Below are 21,650 nucleotides of genomic sequence, written 5' to 3'. Positions count from 1 at the left end.
AAACGATGGGCTGACCTTTCCACCTCGGCCAGGACTGCAGCGTCACTCACAGCGTGAACTGAAAACTCATCTCCTCGCTAAACACTTCACATCGCTCTCCGCTCAGCCTTCCTTCTCCACTCGCATCTGATTTGAATCCTGCTTGACAAAAAGGTCAGAATTCTATATCCTTGAGATACATCCCGGTATTTTTAGAATTTATCACCTTCCATGCATCATTGTATCATGATCTTTGTCACTTGGAGGGAAATTTCATTTCCATCACATAGTTTTAAATACTAGGATACTACAAGAGCACAAAACAAAACCTCACTTTTCCTCTTAACCAGTTAAACACTGTAGTAAATAAAGAGTAACAGAATGAGTGATGAATTGATTTTCATTCTAAAAACACCCTTCATATTGCTTCAAGGTCGTTAAATTCAAATCATATGATTACTCTTATCAGTGGGTTGTTATTATCTCTGACTTTAATTTTAAAAGTAAGCTGTTTCACTAGCATGTGTGGGAAACTTCAACATAAAAACAATTAGATTTAGAGCTGCTTCTATTCATATTTTGTGACTCCAAACTCATCTGATAACACTTGGACAATGTATGGATAAACAAGATGTTAAATAATGTCAATGAATGTGCACACAACTTAACTGAATTCAAATGGAAAACTGATTCAAACAAGTATTTCTTTATGTCAGCAGTGTTTTGCTTTTAAAAAATGAGGAATTTTGTGCGATTGTTCTCCTCCATGTCTCAGTCCCTGGGTGGTTTTCTTCATTCAGGCATGAAGACACAAGCCTGTCGAAACCCCAGCTGGAGTCTGTCGAAGGCCCTGTGTGGCCTGGTCCTGCTCCCAGCATGGCAGGTCTGCAGCAGAGAAACCATATAGGAATATTCTGTTACCTGGGGGAAGACGATCAAGCTTCTGCGGAATCGACAAATGTCCCAGAGGTGAGATGAAGGGAAGTAGAGTGTCAGGAGTGAGGTGTTAAATCTCCCGTGTTTTACACATAAAAGAAGATAGCTATATCTTGATGTGTACATGAAAAGATCACATTACTCCTATCCCTACCATTTAAATATGGAGCTTAAAGAGGTAGAGACAGTTTGTTAAAAAACTAAAACCTTCAGTTTTCTATAATGTTAAGTGGTTTGTGTCTTTAGTATGGATTTATATTCCATTCTGACATCTGTGGATTGTCAATTTCCCTCTTAAAGGTTCACTGGCTTTAGTAGTAACCTTTCAAAATGAGATACAGTTTGTTATTATGACTATTGGGGCCAGGTTTTCTGATTCGCTCATATTTACAGTCTGTGCTGAGCAACATTTGCAAGCTGCTAGCTAATCCAGCTAGGAATAGCTACACGTAGTTGGCATATATATTTTAACAGTCCAGAACGTCAGATCAGTCTTTGTTTATTTCTCTATAACAGTCACTTTTCCTGTAAAATGATCTTTTGTAGATGCTTTACATTTTTCAAGCTGACCCTCATCCTCCCTGCAAGCTGGAGCCAAACATTTAGCAATCGCTGTTAAATGTTTGTTATTAAGGCGTCTCAGTTGCAATCTACCTTTTGCGAAGCACAGGAGGTCTCTCTGCACTATCTGTGTGCTTGGCCAGCAGGTGGGGCTTTACACTCGACATACTCTGGTGGTAACTCAATTCACAACACCAGTAAATGCAAATACTTTGGTCTTGTTGAGAGAACCATCTCACAGAGCTTTGAAGGTGAAATTAGGACCCGCTTCTTTAGAAATTTCTGCATTCTTACCTGACTGTCTGTATGCTAGAAAGAGAATTCAATACTCAGCTCTTAAGAATCATGCAAATTTGTTATTTTATCTCATTTGTTAAAGTTTTAACATATTTAACTTGATTTCCCCCACAAGTTCAGATCCTCATGCTTGAAGTTTTATTTATTCTTTGCTTGGTGCTGCTGCATAGCTCTTGTCCTCCATTTACGTCCTTAACTAAATCCCAGTGAGACTGAAATTGTTGTAAATTATGCATAATGATGAATGTATTACCTTGTACTGTCATTAATATTAAAGACAATAACTTATAAGGTAATAATTGCATCCCTCTTCTGCTCAGCAGCAGCAAAATTGCAGTAAAAGTACAGTAAAGGTCATGCTCTATATAGAGGAAAAAGATGCATAATGAAATCCCCACATATTTCACCAGAGTCTATCGAGTCTGCGGGAGGAAATCAGGAGGTGTGTGTGCCTCTGCTCATTTTCTCAGCAGCAAAGAAACAGAGTACAGTGAAGCAAACATACACTCATTCTAACAACTAAGTAAAGTGAAAAATGAACTGGGTGTGAATCCACAACACAGTTCTGCCATGTGAAACCTTCCAGTGCAATGTCACATGAAGTTACCCTCACTCCCCAACCCCCTTGCCCCCACATCCTTCCTCTCCCCTCAAGCTGTCAGTCACCCACGAGCCACCCCCGACCTCCAACCTCCAACCCGAGCCAGCTACACACCGCACCCTCCCGCTGCATGTCACGACTCAACCATTCACACACCATTAAGTATTATGCAAGAAGTATGTATTTATGTATATGAGGTCTTCCAGAAGAGGAGCGTGGAGGGAATCTCCGATGAACTCTGAAGTTACTGTCCCTTAAGATCTAGTGTCAGACCACAAACCTCAGTTATATATCATACAGCCACCAGGGAGCAGAGAGTACAGTACAAAGCATCATTAATATGAAAATCATTAATATTGATCTGAGAGCAGGGAGAGCACATCGTGAAATAATGAGAAAGTCATGATTAGTAATGCCGTATCTTCACGTTCATTATGAATCTCTTAAAAATAAGATAACAAAGGGATATTTAGGTAAAGAGATGTATTCATTTGAGGTTTAGAGCTCTAGCAGCACCTTCTGGAGACTGTATATGCTGATGAGACAGATCATCTTTAGCTCTATAACAGCTGATCTTGACCTTGGTGTCACTTTTTGACTCAGACTTCTGCCTTATTTTGTCTCCAAGAGAAATCATTTGGCCTGGTTTTCAGAGATCTCTGGATGTGCCGACCACCTGAAAACAAACACCTGGATCTGAAAAGGAGACAGCAAAAGCTCCAAATTTCCCCCTGGAGACTGAGGGAGAGAGTCAGAGACGGAGACAGAGGGAGGAAGAGAAAGTGAGGTGGAGTGCAAAGGGGAGCGACCCAAAAAGCGTCGGTACCCTCCCTCCTCACACCGTACAGTATGGCAGTTAATTTAAATTCTGCAAGGAGACAACTCATAAATCACCTCCATTCTGACTAATGGCTTCTGCAACTGAGGGAAAACTCTCTCCTCTCTACCTGGAGACATTCTGCACTGCAAAAAAATATAGGCTAGGATTGTGTGTACAGAGTGTGTATTGTACTCTATATACCATGCATACGAGTGTTTCACTCAGACAGACAGTTTTTGAAGCAGTCAGCAGCATGACTTGCCCCTTCACGGCGGCAGAAATTCCCCTGTGTTGCTCCATAATTAGCTCTCATAACTGCAACACACTGACGTCAGAAGTGTGTGACACTAAACTAACCTTGGACTGGATTCTAAAAAAAAATCACCCTGGGTTAGCGCTAAAGCTCAGCTCACCCAGATTTGGGACTTTATGACTGAGACATAAAATATTGTATGAATGTATTTTCTTACATCTACAAAATCACACCAGGGCATTTACTAAGTTTGTTCTTGAAAATTATTACTATTTCATTTTATTATCTGTTATTTATTAGTGCAGTCTTTTTTTTTTGTGTGATTGTTTATTGGTTGTTTTACAGTGGCTTTGACATTGCAAAACATAGCATGGTTCAGCCATGTCATTGACCCCCCACTCCCTGCATCATATGGCAGTGTACATAGGGTAGTAATAAAAGAGGACAGGGTCATATACACCTGAAGAAAAGAGAAATAAGAAAATTACCCTAACAGATAGTAAAATAATAACAATAATAATTAAAAAGTGCAGTCTTTTTAACTGCAAATCATTTTTCAACATTCTTTTTCAAGAAAAGCAAAGTTGAGGATTTCTATGAGGTATAGCACTATGTATACTTACTCACTTTCGCACAGATTTGCATTTGAAGATGACACAACATCACAGATTTAACTTGTAGCTCCAAATAAGAAAACTGAAAGTCTACTTTCTCATCAGAACATATTCTTAGAAGTCACTATAAAGATGATCATTTTAAAGAACTTTGAGCAATGGTATACAGAGACTCAGAGTGAATTGGCATTATATTGCATGAAGCATCAGCTTATGTTATCAGTGATTTGTTCCTACATTCAAACTTTATCATCAGGGAATACATCAAGGAGTAGCGAGACATCAGTGGATCTAATTATGGTTAATGCACAAGGCAGGAAATTGGAGTGGCAGGATTTAGAAAATACAGAAATGGGTAAAACAAAATAAAATAGGAAGTGACAAACTATGAAATAAATGAAAATAAAAACATGAGCTGTGTCAGAGCCTAAAATGCCTGATTATGTGGAACCTATTTGATGAAGTTGCCCTGCAGTTTCTGGTCTTCTGAGGTTGTTTTTCTTTGCTTAACACATTATGTACAACTGTGAAAAATGTTCACATAAAAGCCATCTCTTGGATAGCTAATTTCATAATACACCTGACAATATTAATGTCAAAGAACAATATACAAGTCATTCATTTGATTTAGGCTGTTCCACTTGGATTTGGGTTGCTGGGCTTGTTGGAGGACAGTTCTGAACACAGCCTTTGATTGGCCAATAGATAAATCATAAGGCTGCAGAAATGGATGAGTGGAAAATAAACAGTTTGGAACATTGAGACATTTAGCATTAAATGAATCGTTACAGATTCACTGTATGAAGTCTCCATACACACTGCAGTTTGAGAGATGTAGGTAGCTCACGAAGGAGAAACTATCACATGGGGCTGCCATTAGATTGGGACAGCTGTCTTCTGCACGTCTTCAGCAATAGAGAGGAAGTCTGTGGCATGCAGCTTTCCAGAGATATTAAAGACATAGTAAACATACCCTCAGATGTTTGAACAGCTTTACATACCAGAGGGAATCAATAATTTCAACACCAAAGACATGAGTTTTGGTGACATTCATGTCAACATTCAAGAGGGAGATAGGGTAATGGGTTAAAATAGTGGAGGTGTTGGTTGCAGTTCACCACTTCCTGAAAGGACTGATCGTTTTCCAATTCAGAACAGTTTTGGTTTTTCTACAAGACAGATTTGTGTATTTTTCAAAGTTCTCTTTGGCCCAGTTTTAAGTAGTGTGGGGCCCAGCCAAGAAAGAGTGATGTCACATACCAGACAGTTGATCCCAGAATCTGCTGAGGAAAACCACATCCCATGGTCCTGATGAAACACACAAGCTGGTTGTTTTTATAATCATTGAAACTTGATCAAATTATACCTAAGGATACTTTTTAACTTAGTTTATTGCTGATTTAGCCATGAATTATTTTTTTTCAAAAACATGGCAATGTTAAGAAAGGCAAGAGTTTTACAAGTGAAACATTAATCAGCCTTCAGACTGTGACTGAGTCTCTCCCTGAGATAAAACGGAGACAACCTTCCACTTTGTCCATTTTGACAAACCTGCACCATTAAAATCACTGAATTTGATATGTCTTTCTCTTGTTTGCCATTGATTGGTCTGAAAGCTATCACTGGATCAAATGGATACTGAAGAATCCTGAAACACACGATTTTCTGGTCATTTCTGCAGCTTTGAGGATCGTCTTTATGTGCATTTTGTTCAAGAGTTCCAGGGTCTTTTAGCCCCCAGAACTAAAAGTTTCCTCTGCCCCCATTGTTAGGCGTTTTTCAACTGCAGGAACTTTACCCCGGAACTAGAGACTTTACCCCTGAACTACATGTGTTTCAACCAGAAGAACCAGGGTCTAAATTTAGTTCAGGGGTAGGTAATCTCCCCCTGAAAAGCCCCTGTTTCAGGGGTAGTACTTTTCAAAGCTCCTGGGACTTTCGGCTGAACGTAACAGTGTTTGTGGAGTTTACACAGTTGTTGAAACACAGAGGGAGTTCCTGGGAATGCATACTAGTTTAGTTATTTATTAAGATTTCAAAATATTATTTAATATAATCTTTTTTTCTCCATATGTCACTGGCCTGATTTGTACAATCTACCAGGGACTTAAGCCCGCGGTCAAAACGCAGACAACAATGGGGGCAGAGGAACCTTTTAGTTCCGGGGAAAGTAGTTCTGGGGGCTAAAAGACCCCGGAACTCTTGGTCGAAATGCACCTTTTTTTCTATTATCTCTCAGCAGTTTTGGGACAATTGTGCAACATACAATTGCAATCTTATTGTTATTGTAAGGTTTGAGTCAGGATTAATCTAAAGTTGTCTGTGTGATATGATTTGACTGAGTTATAACTTAGAGAAGTCCAGTTTTGTCACACGTTGCTCTTAATATCACATCTTTCCATTTGTGCCACCCCACCCCAGCTCTGAAACTTCTGAAGTAGACCAAACATTTATTTATTTGTGTGTGCTTGTGTGTGTTTATTTTGTGTATGTGTAGAAGCATGTGCTGCACACAGTGATGTCCTGCAGTGATGTCGGGGATCCTGATGCGGCTGCAGCAGCAGATAGGGTGGGTTAGGGACAGTTTGTGGCTCCTTGCTGAGGGCGTCTGACTGCTTCTCTGTGTTTTTAGTTGCTCCACAGTTTCCTGTCAGTGACGCCCTTCTCTCTGTGCAGAGAGACATATTTCCTCCAGGCCCTGTTTTCTTCTTCATTGCCCCCTCATGACCTGTCACTACTCATTTGAAAACATCGGTATGACTGATATGAAACATGGAGCAAAGTCTCTAAAATAAATGTGTCCTGTGATCTGTCTGTGTACCTCATGCAGACAAAGAGAAAGCAATCTTGACTTGTGGAGTTCTTTTATGTGTGCGCATTAGTTTGTGAGAGATGTGTGTGTCCTTCTTCACTTTCCTACAGTATTAATTATTCACTAAATACACAAACTTGGGGATTTGATTTATTTATGACCTTTTTCTAGCAAATACTTGTCATTCCAGCCTGATAAACAGCTTTCATCCATGTGTTGTTTGGTATGGAGTGATACCTTTCTAGTTGCAACAAACAGCTGTTGTTCTGTGACCAAGTGTGTTGAAAGGCAGATTTACAGTCCTTGTGAAAAACACAGCAAACACCACAAATAGACCCCCAAACACTCAGATATGGGGGGACCAGAGGAAGATCAATTAACGTGCTTCTCCCTCTGTAATCTGCTACTCTCTTTGGACATTTGGTCCACACACTCCTCATGAAATGGGACCATCGTTGTGCATTGACCTGGAGTAACCGGCTACGGCTAGCTTCGCCTCCTATTCCCTCCTAGTGACATGGATGACCTCGGCTAGTGATTGGGGCCTCTGATCCCCTCCCCTGTGGGTCATACATGTGTTTTAAACTCAGAGACACACTTCTCCTGCAATCTCTCTACCTCCCACCTCCCCAGCCCTGAAGTGTAAGGAAGGATGCTCGTACAGGAGCAGTTTTCCATCAGGATCTGACTAAGCTTTGGAGGAGGTGTGAAGCTGTGGGGCGTGACACATATCACCAGGCTGAGGGAGAGTTCCAGTCCTTTGGACCACAAGAGTCATGGCTTTACCCTCTCGCTTCCATGTCCAGCTGTGGAGCACAGATATGAGTCTCTGACTTTAAGACCCCGCCCACTTTCACCACCATCTGAACACCATTGCTGCCCCAGCATCACCAGCTCTCTCTAGTCGGGGTGATGTGGGACGCCCAAAGGAATGTAGCAGCTGCAGTGGCTCACAGTAACCATCCCTTGCACTTTTCACCCGTCCCACTGACCAATAATGACTGTGATCAATCACACGCGAGGGCACACTGCATGAAACTCACATGAGATAAGCACTGAGCTATGAACCCCCACCAGCCAAGCAGGTGTTGAGTTTTCCTCTGAAAAAAAAAAAGGAAGGGTCACTCAAACCGCACACAGAGAGAAGTCACTTGTTTTTCCCATGTGACTCTTGGAGTTTCTCATCACTAAGCATTTGTTACTTCAATTTTATCCCATCAGACATGAGATTCCTCTTGAGAGTTTTCCCTCTCCTCTTTGAAGCCCCGCTCCTGTAATCCAATCTCATTAGCCCCTATGAATGGAAGTCTCTCTGTGTGAATCCATTAAGAAGGCTTCCCTGTGGCTCCCTCTCTGTAATCTCTCTAACCCTGTGGGATTAATCACCCACGGAGAACTGAAATCGATCCATTTAATCACTAAAAGATGTGACAAAAATGCTGCAACTTGGGGATGTAGTGGAAAATTATTGTCCAATTGATATTCATTGGATAGAGAAGGGAGAGAAACAGAAAAAGGAAAAAAAGACTTACAGAAAACAGTACTCTGTGGCACCATAATGAGACAATCATTCCACTTGTGCTACGAATCTGCTCCGAGAAGAGAGGCTTTTTATTTGTGCAGGAAACTAGTAGTGTAGAAAGTAATACAAAATAACAAATCAATGATTAGGAGTGAAAAAGATCAGAGAATGAGTTTGACCAAGACAATCCTGTCATTTATTACTAGCACACAAAGCCTCTTATTGAGTCTCCAAATATAGTGCCTCTCAGTGTTTGTGTTTGTGTATCTGCATGTGTATATCTGCATGTTAGGCAGAGGTGTGTGTGTGAGAAATGGGGCCAGTGTGAGCTGAGGAGTGCTGTAACGTTTAAGGTTTGATGATGCCTCCATAAGCCAATAATGAGAAGGAATGAGGGTCGGCGGGCGACGTTAACCCACTAATAAAATCTGCCTCCCTTGAAAGGGTGTGAGAAAACCACAATTACCCCCCTGACATTTTTTTACTGCATGATTTATGAACTGAATATTGGATCTCCCTCTCTAGCCCTTACTCTGGCTGCCTAGTAATAAAGGGAAGTTAAGGGGCAGTATCGATTGGCTAAAAAGTAGTCTTTGATTCGCCACAGACCGGCGGATGAATGGAGAGGAGAGGAAAAGAGAAGAGGAGAGGAGAGATATTGATGAGTTTTTCTATCCCACGGCCCTCCACCATGCAGCCCCCTGGCCGTCTGGACACCCGCCACGTGTGAACAAGCTTTCAGCTCACATCATCTTCTCCACTTCCACCTATAATTGGCCATATGTGTCACCAGCACCCTGCTGCCACTGCTGGAAGGAAGGAAAGGGAGATCACAGCTTTGACAAGGTGATTGTTGGAGGAGTCCAGTTTTGACATGTCTGGTGAGCCTCATCTTGGCGAACACTTCTGAACTCATCGGCTCCCTTTAACCACTTCACTTAGAAGCAGGCTGCTGGGTTACGGCAGCCTGCCTGATTATAACGGCTTTATAACCACCCCGGCTGTAAAGTATTTAGTTTGAATATAGCTGAGGGTTTTAACTTTAAGCACTTGTCCTTCACATACAGTCATAATGAGATATTTATACCATCTCAAGAGGATACGTCTCATAGCTCTACTGCGGACAGAAAAAGTACAGTAGATCACGAGCAGGCCAACCACTGAATAAGCTGAATACATAATGCCCCAAAGCGGTCCGTGGCATGTGGCATTCAATGAGCATTCATTAACCTTTACTGCTGCAGTAAGTTACCTGCATTAAGTAGGGAAGTTAGCTTCTATGTTCAGACAGGTTATCAGGTAAATATCATCGGATGGAGTTCAAACAAACACAAAACATGTATTTTACATATATGAAATAATGTTTTTGTCCGTGAGATTGATTGTCAGTATAGTTGGCAGAGAACGGGTCAACCACCAGAGAGAGAGAGAGGGGAGGGAAAGGTCAGAGATTGAATAAGGGTTCGTCCCTCTTCCCTAATCTAAATGGCAAATGTCACAGCAGCCGGTGGCGCGGATTGCAGTAAAAAGGTGACTGTAAGGGGCGGGTAAAGTGAGCAGGGAGAGCAAGGGGGAGGGCGAGGAGGGGAAGAGAAGGTGAATAAGTGGGGAGGGTGGCAAATGTTGCTGAGAGGCTGCAGGGCAGAAGTTAAGTGGCGAGTAATGATAGTGATCATGCCAAGCTGAGTAGCAGAGCAACTCGAGCAGGGCAGCCAGGGGTTTGAAGGCGAAAGTGCATGTATGCTTGATTTGCATTTTCTTAGCAGGACGACAAAGTGCATATGAACAACTTTTAAGCTTTAGTGCAGATTATAAAAGATGACAGTGTTAAGAAGATTGATTTGCCATAATTAGGCTTTGTACTGAAGTCAGTTTAAGTGATTATTTCCAAAGAGTTGAAAGTAGACACACACTTTTCATTAGTTAATTTTTTGTTTTTATAAATGATAACTGATGGAAAGTCACTGCAGATTTTTGTATTCTTGAATTATTTTTTCACTTCCTCCTCGTAACACAATTCACATTCTAAATATGTGTTTCTAAAAAAAGTATGATTGTGCAAAATCCTATGTGAAAAGACTACTTTTTGTCTTCATACTGTACTGTACTTCCAGGAATGTCTGACTGTAATTTAAGAGAGAGATCACTTTAAAAGTAAAAGGTACAAACCTATAGTGGGGAGGGTTACAAGTTCTGACAGTAAAAGGCGGAAAACAGTGAGGTAGATGGGCTGATTTGACACTTTGACATTGTTTATTTGTGTCTTTGATGGCATATAATCACAGAGAGCACAGAAAGTCTTCTCAGGTAGAAGGTGTATGTTTTTTTCAAAGCATCAAACCCCCCCCATGTGCCACATGAGAAAGGCTTGTGCTATTAGGGATGCAGTGATACCGTGTTTGCTCTCAGGCATCCTCTCCCTTGCCGCTTCTAATCTGCTGATTATCTAATAACAGGCTGCTGCAACGCATCGTGACTACCACACAAGTTAACAATGTTAATGAGACATTTCGCCAAAGGACATTCAGATTGTATCTTCACCTTCTGACACAGGATGTCAGCGACACACTGTGTGATGAGCTGGTGTGTACAGTGTATAACTGTGGAGATGCTGGAATCCTGAAGGCTCATATATTTGAAGAACACATCATGTAGCTTTGAACTCCACTTATCTTTTTCCTTCTCCTCGTTGTGTTTGCAGTCAAATATTTGCTTTCTGAAATGCATTATAGATGATGTGAAAGACATATTCTTTCAGTGGCCTTTGTTCAGCCCCATGCAGCCAAAATACACAAAACACACTTGTGATTGTTTTACCCGTAAACAAATGGAACAATCACACCTCAAACTGTCCTTTGTAGATCCATCTTTAGATAATTCTCACTTTGAAGAAGACAGTTTGTTTCCTCCATTGCTCTTGTTTCAATTTGTCCTGTCCTCTGAGTTGAGAGGAAATGATGCCTCACTGAAGTAGGAAAGTGCTTTGCTCAAATCTCTGAGATTTATAGATGAAGATTAAAAGTTGTACTTCTGAAGAATTACGGCACATTTTTCATCCAGGGACTAAATTGGTGACGTATTTGTTCATTCATCAGATCATCCCTCTGCCAGCAGTGTAAGCCTTCTTCAGCCCCTTAATAAGCAGCGAGTAAGTAAATGTCTAAAAATGACTCACTGAACAGGGATCAGTATTTCTGTTTTTGTTTTGCCTTTGAGACCATTGAACCTTGTGAGTTAAAGCTTTATTGTTTCTTTTTCTGACATGAAGATGGATGATATTGGTGAGTTACGCTGTGTTTTTTTTCCCCTGAACAGGAAGTAATATTTTGTTTTTCAAAACTGGACTCTCTGTGTCTCTGTCAGCACCTGAGAGCGTCCAGCAGCATCAGAAGTGGAACCAGGTCGAGACGTTAGGGAAACTGAACGAGGGGGCTTCATCCCCTTCTGAAGGAATGGCAGAGGAGGGCACTGGCACTGTGTCTGGCCTCATGACTAAGTGAGACACACAGCACCTCTGGAGACAGACCACCATCTGGTGTCTGTCATTGGGTTAGCATGACACCATGACGAGCATCACAGAGGTTTTGCAATGTATGCCCACCTCTCTTTCTGCCTGTCTTAGTCTCAGGGAGACTGGCAACTGCGGCCACTCCTCCCTCCTCCACCGCTCTACCTCCCTCGCTGTTCTCACTCCTCATCTCTCTCTATATATCTCAGTCTGGTCTGAAGATAGGCGAGAATCTGCTGTGGGATTATGTACTGTGAGCTGCTAATAATGTTGAAGAGCCTCCTGGGCTCCCACTCCCGAAGCAGCGGTGCAATAAAGCCAGGAGCTGGGAAATACATGGCTATTTAATGGAAACCGAAGCTCCTGAGCTGCTGTGCTATATTTACAGGTAGCCTTTCTGCCTCGGCTTTTTGCATCCTGTGCTTGTCTGCCTCGCCTCGCCCGCCCGTCAGCCACCTTGGAGGAGACCTGGCATCTGCTGTTCCCTGTGACTCCCCTACAGCCTCCCACGCTACTGCCACAAACACAAGCTCTGTATGTACAGGCAATAACGTGGGAACTATTGCAGGCACGGTCATGATGCTGGCAAAAATAAAAAAAAAGTGACATTTGGTTATGCAATTGAAAAACAAAGAATATGATGATGCTATTGACAAAGGGGCAGAAGAGAATCCTCTCTTCATCACAGTTAGTTGTTTGTTGTACTTAGTGCTTGTGCCCAGTTTCCCAACTATTCAAATCTCACCATTTAGTTAGTACCATCTGTCTTACACCCAAGTCAAAATGGGTTTGACACAACAGGGCCACTGTTTTGTTGTCTTGTTCTATTTATTCCTCGATAATGAGAAATCAGCAGAGGGACTGGCATGGTGCTCATTGCCTCACATATACACCCATGATACTCTTCCTGAGCCATATGGCCTGTCTACAGGGGGCTACTTGACTCTTCTGACTCTCATGCACCAGAAGCACACTTCTTGATCTCTCTTCTTCAGAGGCTTGTCATGGATCCACACTGCCATGCATCCTGGTTTAAACAGAATAACTTTTCGGCAGTGTCTCCACTGGATACTCTGTCATCTCCCTGCAAGTGTTTTCACAGTAATTGACAGGTGGCTAGATTGTCAAAAAGCACCAGCAGCAGCAGCAGGAGCAACAAAACTGGAGAGAAAACAGCCTGGAATGGTGACGCTGCCCACAGGGACATGCTTCGGGATTTAAGCTGTCATAATTGTCCTTCCTCTTTGTGGGACACTTTGTCCATATGCGGTAATCCTGTCTTTAGCCTTGTGAATTCAGTGTGTCACGTCTCCAAAAGAGAAGACAGCACTGTGTGACTAATTACTCAGTGTTGGAGTGTTTGAAGGAGTGCAGATTGAGGATGGCATGCATGCAAGGTTTATTTCAGCGTCTCGGCATGAAGACTTTTAAATCTTGTGTCGGCCCGACTCTGCAGCAGCAGGCTCTGGCAAAGACAAGGCTTACATGTACTCCCTAGTGTCATAAACAATAATGCATGCTCTCTCCCACAGTGCAATACAGTGGTGTGAAAGTTTTGTACTTAAAGCAGTGCACACTCCACTGTACTGTAGTTAATATACATTTCATTTAATTAAAAATTCAATAACACAGTTAGCAGCACAGCAGCCGTGAAATTAGCCTCGTTCAGCGAGGCATCTCTGTCATTGATCTTGTACGTTAATCTTTTTTGTTCAATTCAGCCATAACACCTGAGGGTGACAGAGGTTAGAAATTGGGAACTGTCATCATTACACAAATCTTTTGTAATGCTTGCTGCATCAATCCCCTGCGTCCATTCTCTGGTCTCTATTGCCTTTAGCACAGCGGCCTGTTTTTCCTGTTTAGTGACTACTGCTAGCATTTCTATGTATCAGTCGATCCTTTCCTTTCTTCCCTTTTCTGTGTCACATCACAGCATAGCGAAAACAATCAATCCAGGGAATGATGATCTTGAAGTTGCATCACTCCACATATAACTTTATAGTTGATGGAATTGGCTTTTTTTTACAATTTTTCTACAAATTAACACAAAGACATTGGCGATTTTGTCAAGACAGATTTTATTAAGTCTTTAGATCAACTTTGTCACATGAAACATTATTTTTGTGAATAGTAAGCAGGTCAGAGCAGTTAGAAGTGGTCTATGATTGTGTCTGGGAGCTCTGGCCTCCAAATTTCTGATTTCAGATAGTCATTTCAACAAAGACACACAATGTAGAAGTCAAATCCAGACCGGCAGAATTAAATCATCACTGCATTAACAGAACATCCTCCTCCTTTTTCCATGCCCGTGGCTTCTATTCACAGACTTTTTCTTGTACCTGTGAATTCTGCAACACAACTTGTCGGTGAGATTACTTACAGTGTGAAATGGCTGATCTTCATGCTCATTCTTCCTTCTATGTGTTAAAGCCACATAGTGTCACTGACACCTGTGTCAGCAGCACGTCAACAGTTGATGTCAGCCTAAGTTTTAATCTGATCACCTGCTAATAACCGAGTCCACAGTCATCCAGAAATCTGACTTTCCTGAAATCTTAATGGGCAGTTGTTAAACTTCTATGCTGCTCACATCTGAACATTTAATATCAGTTTATATTTTGGTTACTTCTTTCAGCTCTTTTAATTAATGGATTTCTGATTTTGTGTGCATCCCTTCTCGACACACCTGTTCAATTATTTTGGTCACATTAAGTTATCTAATTGCACCAGCTCTGCCTCAGAAGTGTGCATCAGGGTGCTTTAATTCCTGTAACCCTGATTGTACCAGCCCTAACGTCATGTTTGGGATATGATAATCACTGAGAAAAATTCTCAAGGTTAACAGTAGACTGATGAAACACTTCAGTTTAGTCATAAAAAAACTGGCTGTGTTGACCATGAATACTTCTACTGACACTGTAAGGGTCATGTATTTCAGCAGTCGACACACTGCCAGCTTTACACATATCAGAGCCAGGTTTGGATTGCGGCTGTTACAATGAAACAGCTTTGTTTTTGTTTTTTTTGCAACCCTGAGCCAATAAATGACAGTTGGGAGGAAAATAAAGGATTATTGAAAGAGTTAAGAGATTTTAAAGAATCAAATGCTTGAAAATGAGTGGAAAACAAAGTAAATTCCCTTACTCCCAAGTAAGGTTTTATCATGCATAACCAAGAACCAAACCTTACAGGGTGTTTTTCAGGTATATCTGCATGTTTGTTATATTTGTATTAAAGGAACATTATTCCCCAACTTTACATGAACTGTGCATCCATTCACATAGTATGTAGTAAATTCGAGTTTAAATGCAACAGCATCATGTAAACATGGCTAGACCATTGTTGTTTTTAGCTCGTCAAACCTATATTTCATTCCCCACATCTGGAAGAGTTCAAATCTCAGTTGGTGGCCACTTCAGGAACACACACACTGAGTTTCCTGGCCCAGCAAGACCACTACCATCACAAACAAAAAGCCTGGACCTGTGGAGCACCCATGTGGAGAGAAGGTTGTGGACCGTGTTGAACCAGCCAACACAAACAGCATCATCCTCTCAATCCGAAACCACGCCTCGTACAGCTGACCCTGGTTCAAATTCTGGATGCTCCCTGGTTGCTTCGTGCCTGTCAGGGTACATTAATGTCATCCCAAAACTCTGTGTCCTTATATTGACCCTTATGAAATCATACAGAGATGTTTAAGTCTTATGAAATCTCTTCTAGCAAAGCTGGAGAGGATTTGTCTGCATCACTTCCATACTTATGAGCCATGTTTGATTTGTTATGTTTTTATATCAGATGTTCTGGGGGGAAGATTCTTGGATTACAAAGCTTCTCAGACACGTCTCAAGGCTCGGCGACCTCAAGTACAGCTCAGTATCCTCGGGTATGGAACAAGCCTTTAGATGTTAACATTGAGTCATTAAAGCTCTGAGCCACAGAGAAAGCTTGAACTTTTGTTCCTTTTATATAATTGACACATGGCTAAAGTGGTGTTAGAAATTTTGACAAACTTTTTCTTTATTTTTCTTCCTATTAAATCTACATTTCATATATTTCTTTAAATGCTATCCGCAATCTCTCTACATAAAAGTGATATTGCAGATTGTTCAAAGCACTGTGGTACCCATGGGCTTTTTATTTCTATGGAAAAGAAGCCACTCAGAGGTACGAATTATAGAACTGCAGCGCACTATGAAGGCTGGGGACAAACAATTGAGGCCATGCAAGCCCTTGAAGCTCTGGAGTCTGTGGGAAACATAAGCATGACAGAACCCTAGACCCAAAGAATTACTGCTACCACTTTGCAACTTGTATGAACGTTTCAGTTTTGTATCCTATTCATGGCATATTCATTCCCCATGCAGGAGGAGCCGGCTCTATGAGTGTGCCAGCATACAAGCAAAGATATGTGTGTTGGATTCAGCACTCAGCACATCTAAGCAGGTGCTAGAGAAACATCAGAGATGTCGTGGGAATGCTCAGCCCACATGCACTCCTGATATTCTCCACAGGTTTGTCTTTCTGGCAAAGCGCAGACTTGACCAGTTGCCAGTTTGTTTTTTATCAAAAGAGGTTAAACTTAGAGGTCAGTTGTATTTTTCTCTTTGTTTAACGCAAATATGGAGGAAAAGCCGCTCTTGCTCAGAGGTGCAGGTGTATAACAGAGTGTCAGTCTGACAGCTAAGAGATGAATATCCCCTTCAAACATAAACCATGCTGATGTGTGAGTGTTATACACCCAATCAGCCGCCCCTCCTTCTCTCTTCAGCCCTGTGAGACAGCCACTGCTGGGACTGAGTGGCATTTTAAACCGAAACTCACCATTCTTACCTGCACCTGCATTGTGTCTCCTGAGCACCTGCTTTTCCATTTAGCGCCTGACAATATCCAAGCTTTCTATTCATTTCCCGTCTTTCAGGCAGGAGGAAATGAATCACAGGGCTGTCAAGGAGAGGCACAGGAGCAATAACGGGAGTGTGAGAGAAAAACGAAACTTTGATATGTGAGGTTTACTCACTCTTTATTCCTCACGGACCCTTGGGGTATGTTATGGGACATCACACTGCTAGACTCTGGCTGCTAAAGCTAACAGACCTGCAGGTGTAATTTCATCTGCCCATCTTTTTCATCCCTGCCTCCGCCTGCCTCCCACTTTCTCTCTCGCTTTCTGTTTTTTAGCATCCTCTAGTTTTTTCTAACACACAGACTGTCTGACTGTTTGTCCTGTGTCATTTTCATTTAAATCACAAACATGAAGCTGCTGACACTGGGTGAAGGTATTGAAGAAAATACTATAAAATGCACATGATCCAAATAAGCAACATAGTTTAACAACTGCACACATAAACCACGCCGTGCAGTCAACAGATATATGAAATAGTAATCACGTGTACACACATGACCGTGTAATGTCCAATTTTAAACTGATAAGCCTTTTTTTTTCCTTTCCTCAGTTCTCATGACTAAGGAAAAATTTTAGTAAAATAAAAAGACAGAAAAATAGAGCTATTAGATGGATAGAAAATGTGGAATACTTGGATGAAATGTGTATCCTACAGAGCACACAAGTGTTTGTTCACTGCAAATCTTAACCTGTTGGTATTATCTCAAGCTGAGATAATGGAGGATCTCTTCTCAAACAATATGATTCTTTCTCTAGCGACCATTAATGGATCCACCAAATTCTCATGGTAATTCATCCAGTAGTAATCAAGATAACTCACTGTGTACCAAAGTGTTAGCCTGTCAGACTGATGGAGACAGCAGCATGGCCTTCCCAAGACTTTTCTGTCTTTTCTAACATCACATGAACAAAGAGATGGAAGAAGTTTAAATCAGCACGTCACTATTGTGATTAATTAGCTGCCGATCAAGGGTGAATATTGTAGGGACAGCCAGATTTCCCATGAGACCTGAATAGAAAAAATCTGAGTCAGAGCCAAGGTGTCTGAAGCTGATGGTGGAGGACAGTTCACTCGAAGTATCTCTGTTGTCAAACACAGGCCAGTCCCCTCCTTTGATAACAGCTAAGGTCAGAGAAGGACTTCACTTACATTAAATATGCTCATTAAGTAAATACAGGGGCCAATGTAACTGTAAAGAATGGAATTGTTATTACATTTTGCAGTGTCTTATCAGCTAATCATTTCATAAGGATGTATTCAGAGCGTCTGCTAGTCTTTTAGCAACTCATCATTATCTTCTTAAGAGCACATGAGATCCATTTATTATCAGGCTGTTGGTAGCAACTACACATTATTATGTAAAACATGCACCATTATCCTAAAAGTTAGACTTTCTATATCACTTTGCACACTAGCTCTACCAGCAACATATCTCAGTATAGTGTTATACTGACCCAGGTGAGTTCTGGGTAAGAATCTGCACCAATCAGCAAACCACAACTACAGTAGAGCTGATAAAACATGAGGTTAATAACTGTTAATAAAATATTGTAATTGTAATTTAACTGTGCAGTTGGACTTAAAGGTGACATATCATGCAAAATGGACTTTTTAATGGTTCTCTACCTGAAATATGTGTCCCTGGCATGTCTACAAACCCCCCGAGAATGAAAAAAATCCATTCTGCCCCTGTTCTGATTTCTCCACCTTTCTGTAAATGTGTGTGAAACGAGCCGTTTCAGACTTCCGTGTTTTTGTTACGTAACAACAATATCCGGTCTGTCACGGAGTCAGAGCTCAGAGCTTGTTCAGCCCATAGACTGTATAAAATAATACTGAATCCCCCCTCCGTTTTTCATTACCTGCACAAATGTGTGCTAACAAGGAGCTTAGGAGGGAGGCATGCTAGTTGTAGGCTGTCTTAATAAACACAAAGGTCGGTTTTACTCCCCACGTCTGCAGATTTGAAGATCTAGTGGATGATTTTTATTTATTATGGATAAGTGCTAGCACTAGTTAGCATAGCTACATGTCGTAGCTGTGTACCAAGACACACGTCAACATACTGATAAATAAAACAACAAGAAACACAGAATCTGTGACCAATCCTTCAGAAAAGGTCCCGCTGCCTTTCTGGCAGAGGTTGGTTTTACTCCCCACGTCTGCAGATTTGAAGATCTAGTGGAGGATTTTTATTTGTCATGGATAAGTGCTAGCGCTAATTAGCATAGCCACATAGCTACATGTTCGTAGCTGTAGCTGTGTACCAAGACACACGTCGACATACTGGCAAATAAAACAACAAGAAACACTAAATCTGTGACCAATCCTTCAGAAAGGTCCTGCTGCCTTTCTGGCAGAGGTCGGTTTTACTCCCCAGGCCTGCAGATTTGAAGATCTAGTGGATGATTTTTACTTATCATGGATAAGTGCTAGCGCTAGTTAGCATAGCCACATAGCTTCATGTTCGTAGCTGTGTACCAAGACACACGTCGACATACTGACAAATAAAACAACAAGAAACACTAAATCTGTGACCAATCCTTCAGAAAGGTCCTGCTACAGGCGCCTCTCCGTCAGGATCAGATTCTGGATCCGATTCAGAGGGTTGAAGAAACGTGATCTCTGAGCAGCCGTGTATATTCAGCCAACATGTAAACATTAGATCAACGTGCTGGACAGCCGAGGCCCATCCACTTCCTGAGGGGGCGTGGTCAGAGAGAAAACAGAGTGTTCTGAGGAGGACTGAAGAAGAGGGCTTTTCAGGCATGCCAAAATCTGATATCAAAGTGTTTTCTTGAGCACAAACTTTAAAGACATGTTTTGGGGACCTCTTAGACCAATATATTGATGAAAAAAGCGTGATATGTCACCTTTGAATCAAAGAACAGACACCAGTAGGACCAGGCAGATCAGCAGACAGATATGAACAAGTATTCTTAAGTTATGAAGTAAGTGCAAAGTTACTCAACAAATCTGCCAAACTAGGGTGTGAAACAATCTCTCAGCTACATCAAAGTCACAGAGAGAGGACCATGTGGCAATCTTGGCCAAGACAAATGAAAAAGGCAGCCATGATGCCACAGGTGCCCTAAATATCCCCTCACCAGTTTAGGGACTGGGCCAGGGGAGGAGTTGACCCATTTTGTAGCAGTGTGCTAAGGTCCCCCCTCATCTCCCCCTCTTTGCCTCTTGCTATAGGTCAACTGAAATTTAGGATAAGTCAGCATTTCCAGTGTGGTGACCGTCATCTTTTGGCTTCAAAACTCTGCTTCAGAGAACAATGGGTAACGTTACCGAGACCCGGTCTATGTCTCATGCACATGCATGAGACTAGTCTACCAGTAATCAATCTATTCTTATTGCATAAAACATATAGTCAGTGAGAAATTCCTTGCTATAGAACACATTCTATCAAATATTACACCGTTTACACATTTTTGTCACAGCTCCAGTTTCCTTCAGAGCAGGTCTTTGGGTTATTACTTTGCTGTGTACACCTTTGTGTCTCTCTTTGTATTATTGCTACAACAGAGGCATATTTATATTTTTTGTGGTAGCTTAAACTTAAAGAAAGCACATGTGCATGTTTTTTTCTTCTTAAAGGAGGCCGCACAGGATCCGGTTTCTAGAATTAAAACATCAGAAGAGTGAAGTGTCCTTCAGAAAAGATCTTTAGTCAATTTTCATCAAATTTTCTCAAATATCTGAACAACAACAACAATGACCTTCCAGTAAACATCGGAGCTGTATGATTTCTATCAGGAAGATAAACTTGTTTTTCTCAAGAACATTTCTATATATACCTATAGCATCCAGCGCGTCATGTCTACAGTACTGGGCAGAACATTTTTCTCGCTCTCCTGACAGCATGTCGGTGTGAGTTTTATTAAGGAGCCTGCTGCTTCACTTTCTTGAGCTCTCACCTCTGTGTGCAAACTGATATTTTAAGGTCTGCCATCTGCACAGGTGCCAAAACAACCCAGGAGTTCTTTTGGATGTCTGTGGATCAATCTAAGATTATTCCCCAGGTTCTCGTGGCTGAAAGGATGGCCTGTTGTGCACACCTACTCGCAAACACACACTATCATACACACACACTTAATGATTTTTCCAGAGTGAACAAAACAATTAAGTAAAGCCAGCAGCATCAAAGTCCTTCAGTTAAAGCTCAGGAGCCTGCAGGGAGGTGTAGTGGAACACAAAACAATCAAAGGAATCAAACGGTAAACGAGTAAAAAGGCAACGCATATTTATTTTCTCGCCTGAGGCGATTGTGTCGAGGTTACCTCTGAGGGATATCCTCATGTTCTCTGCTAACACCTTTGTTCTCCAGCGCAAGCACAAACTGTGAGACTAAAGACCGGTGAAACGTTTCAATATAAATTATCAGTAAAAGTGAAGTTGTGCTCAGTTCATCCATCCCACAGATGCACAGATATTTAAGAAAATAGAGTTTCAAGATTCCTTTTTCATGTACAGCGAAGTCTTCTACATATTTGCCTGTGTAAATGTGTATTTCAATGAGAACCTATGCAAAAAAAGGATGAAATTATTTGAAGGTAGATGTTTCTGCCGTTTGTGTTTGTATGTATAGGAATTGTGCAAGCAGACCTACAGCCTCTACTGCCATCAATAGCCAATCAATCCTCACTAAACTGTTTTTGTTCTCTTCCTGGAAACACCTATAGCTGGAATATCTTGCAGCATTACTCAAGGCTGATCTGAAGGTGCCTATAGGTAGAGAAACTACTGCAGAGCGGCACACAGCCTGTGTGCTGGACTATATTCAAACATCTGCCCTTATCATACCTGCGACATCTTTGTCCTGCGGGTC

The 21,650-nt window shown here is 41.5% G+C and overlaps 1 protein-coding gene across 1 annotated transcript in view; it reads left to right on the top strand.

Annotated features, from left to right (window-relative positions):
* Window positions 1–21,650, top strand: part of LOC117832532 (bryoporin) — a 34,427-nt gene continuing 12,777 nt past the window's right edge. Inside the window, exons 1-2 of the mRNA XM_034711702.1 lie at window positions 1–153; window positions 780–948. The gene's annotated coding sequence lies outside the window, so the exon portion shown is untranslated. The remainder of the gene's footprint in view (window positions 154–779; window positions 949–21,650) is intronic.

Source organism: Notolabrus celidotus, chromosome 20 (genome assembly GCF_009762535.1).
Source record: "Notolabrus celidotus isolate fNotCel1 chromosome 20, fNotCel1.pri, whole genome shotgun sequence".
Taxonomy (NCBI): Eukaryota; Metazoa; Chordata; class Actinopteri; order Labriformes; family Labridae; genus Notolabrus; species Notolabrus celidotus.
This window is presented reverse-complemented; position numbering and strand designations above follow the sequence as displayed.